Raw genomic sequence first — 3,458 nt, 5'->3', positions numbered from 1 at the left:
CGGGCTCTTCACAGGGCAACGACTGGCCTCCCCAACCCCTGAATTTGCAATGGTTGAGGATGACTTCAAGGGATCTGCTGGGACAGTGCGTATGATGGACTGGAAAGGAAGGGATGGGGAGGGAGGGAGGGTGCAGAATGCAAACAAGCCCCACTCCCTTCCACCACCACCGAGAGAGGGGAGAGCCCATGGGAGCTGAATGACCCGGCCCAGCTGGCCAAGGGCATATTCCAGCCACCTGTGGAGGAATTACCCTTGCTGTGAACAAAGAATATACACATTTGAGATTCTATTTAATGTTGTTACACCAGGGGCACCTGGGTGGCTCAGTCGGTTGACCGTCCGACTCTTGGTTTCAACTCAGGTCGTCATCCCATGGTTCATGAGTTCAAGCCCCACGTCAGGTTCCATGCTGATGGCACGGATTCTCTCTTTCTCTCTGCCCCTCCCCTGCTCGGACTCTCTCTCTCTTTCAAAATAAATAAACTCAAAAAATAAAAATAAATAAATAAATAAAACCACTCACACCGAAACTGAATACTGTCTGAATTAAAAAAAAAAAAATCATAGGGATTATCAGGCTGGATAATCTTCACCTGTTCTACTTTTTGGAGGGCAGATTAGAACATGATGACTGAAGTTTGCATGATTTGTGATTAGAGTCTCTGCATGCAGTCAGGACTTCCCACACACTGATTGATCCTCTTTGATTCTTCCTGGGAAAAAACCAACGACAGTAGCTACTGCGATGGGTAAAGCTCTTTTCATGTTTCGCATTCTGTTCAATTCTTTTTCCAAAGTGTTTACTTATATCCTTTGCACACTTTTCTCTTGTGGTGTTCGTCTCGTAATTATTGATTTGTAAAAGCTTTTTATATAAGAAGGGCATTAACTTTTTTCAATTTTGTTATAAATAATTTATCACAGGTCTTTCAACTATTCTGGTTATATAGAAATCATTTTTATTATTATTTAGCTCTTTATGTCTTCATATATATCCATTATTTTCCTTTAAGGGTTTCTGGCTTGGGAGTTACAGTTAGAAATTCATGTTCATTTTATTTACTTAGTTTTTAAAAAAAACGTTTAGTGTTTATTTTTGGGAGAGAGAGAGAGCACACAAGCAGGGAAGGGGCAGAGAGAGAGGGAGACACAGAATCCGAAGCAGGCTCCGGGCTCTGAGCTGTCAGCACAGAGCCTGACGCGGGGCTCGAACTCATGAGCTGTGAGATCATGACCTGAGCCGAAGTCAGGTGCTTAACTGACTGCGCCACCCAGGCGCCCTCGCATTCATTTTAGAATTACAGAATCATTCACTGAAATTTTCTCCCCACGGGGGTCCCTGGCTGGCTCAGTCAATGGAGCCTGTGACTCTTGATCTTGGGGTTGTGAGTTCGAGCCCCACCTTGGGTAGAGAGATTACTTAAAAACAAAATCTTAAAGAAAATAAAAGAAATTTTTCTCCCAATAGTTTTATATTTAAAAAAATATATATATTTAAATCTTTATTGTGTGTAGGCATAAGATATGAGTTCAAGTTTCAACCTCCCTCCACCCCCAAATGATTTGTAGGTTTTCTTAACCTCGTGCATTGGATTTCTTGCTCATTTTCTCATTAGTTTAAATTCATATGGATATGTGGACCTATTAGTGGACTTTGAATCTGTGTATCTGTTCTTGTGTCAATTATACTATAGCTCTACGATTATAGAGATTATTACGGTATGTCCCAGTCAATATTTTTCTGTTTTCAATTTTTTCTTTTTTTTACTATTATCATAGGCTTTCTTCCAACTGAATTTTAAATTTGTATGATCTTTACCTTTTTTTCAAGAATGGCCCTGTTTGGTTGGTATATGCGGTAGTCAGAATAATGTCCCCCACCCCCAAGAGATATTCCTGTCCTAATTCTCAGAACCCAGGAACATGTTAGCTTACATGGCAAAGGGACTTTGTTGATGTCATTAAATTACGGATCTTGAGGTGGAGAGATTATGGGCCATCTGGGTGGGCCCAGTATAATCACAAGGGTCCTTTTTAAACAGAAGAGAGGCAGAAGGGGGGTGTCAGAGGGATCTGGGAGGATGGGGGAGTGGTCACAGAGATACAACTTGTGCTGGCTTTGAAGACAGAAGGAACCACAAGACCGCAAATGTGGACGAGCTCTAGGGGCTGGAACAGGCAGGAATGGAATCTCCCCTAGCACCGCTTGACTTTAGGATGTCTCACCTCCAGAACTGTAAGAGGATAAATTTGGTTTGTTGAAGCCACTAAGTTCATGGCGGTTTTTTATGGCAGCAATAGGAAACGAAAACAGTATACTTTCTAAATTCCTCCGTTCCTGAGGATCTATGACTCTCACACACAAGCGATAGCTTGATAAGTCAAAGAATTGGGTTATAGTAATTTTCCCTCAAACTTGTAGATATCTTGCTTTGTTGATTTTTGGCACTTTGTCCTGCAGAAGATAAGTTTGAAGCCAATCTGGCTGTTTTCACTTTACTTTCAAAATGCTTCCTCAGGGCGCCTGGGTGGCTCAGTCAGTTAGGCGTCTGACTTGATTTCGTCTCAGGTCATGATCTCACAGGTTTGTGAGGTCAAGCCCCATGCTGACGGCGAGGAGCCTGCTTGGGATTCTCTCTCCCTCTCTCTCTCTGCCCCTTCCCCCACTCTCTCAAAACAAATAAATAAACTCAAAAAAAAAAATCCTTTCCCTAGGTGTCGGGAATAAGTTCCTTTTATCCTTGAAATATATCTCTGCAGACTATGGGTCTCCTACTTATTTTTTCTTGGGTTGGCAGGCCTTTCACCTTGAGGGCTTGTAAATGTCTTTAGCCAAGAGAAACTTTCAGGCAGTATTTCTATGAATCGTGCTTCTGCTCCCTTGACAACATTGTATGCTGCTGAGAATTCCTTTCATGGTAACTATTAGAGTTGTCAAAATCTCATGCTACTGGGTTGCTGTCTTTTTTTTCAATCAACTGCTATAATACAGAATTTTATTAAAGTTCGGTAACACATGACTTCTTACACTTCTTAGGGCAATAGGAAGCAAGCTATCACAGAAATCAACAGCGCAGTGAGATCACAACTCATGAGTCCATGGCGTACCCGTCACCATCTAAGCGATCACACCATCCATTTGCACCTCATATTCATTTCATTTTGTGCACACGCAATTCTTGGATCTAACCAATGTGGTTTCTAGAAAACGAATTCCATCATTTGCATATTAATGGCTAAAAAAAAGCCCCCCAAATATGTATAAAAAAGCTGACTGAGCTCATGTCATGCTTCCCGCGTTGGGGACTTCCCCCTAAAAGCATTTGTAATGAATCATGTGTTCAAACGCACACTCAAGTGGAGGGGAATAATGGGAAGTGGAAACCAACAAAGCATCAGGATTTTTCTGGAAATGACTCAGAAAAGGCTTTTAGTTTTTTTATTTATAATTTTTT

General features: G+C 41.6%; 1 non-coding gene across 1 annotated transcript; it reads left to right on the top strand.

The window, feature by feature from the left end:
- Positions 1-573: 573 nt before the first annotated feature.
- LOC124516804 (U8 small nucleolar RNA) lies at positions 574-711 on the top strand. The gene has a single exon (XR_006963193.1). It is a non-coding gene; the product is annotated as a U8 small nucleolar RNA (small nucleolar RNA).
- Positions 712-3,458: the final 2,747 nt, after the last annotated feature.

This window comes from Lynx rufus, unplaced genomic scaffold, assembly GCF_022079265.1.
Source record: "Lynx rufus isolate CCGP_SWC_20201006 ecotype Redwood Valley unplaced genomic scaffold, mLynRuf1.p SCAF_2, whole genome shotgun sequence".
Lineage (NCBI taxonomy): Eukaryota > Metazoa > Chordata > Mammalia > Carnivora > Felidae > Lynx > Lynx rufus.
Note: the sequence above shows the minus strand (reverse complement) of the source record. Positions and strands in the feature narration are given on the sequence as shown.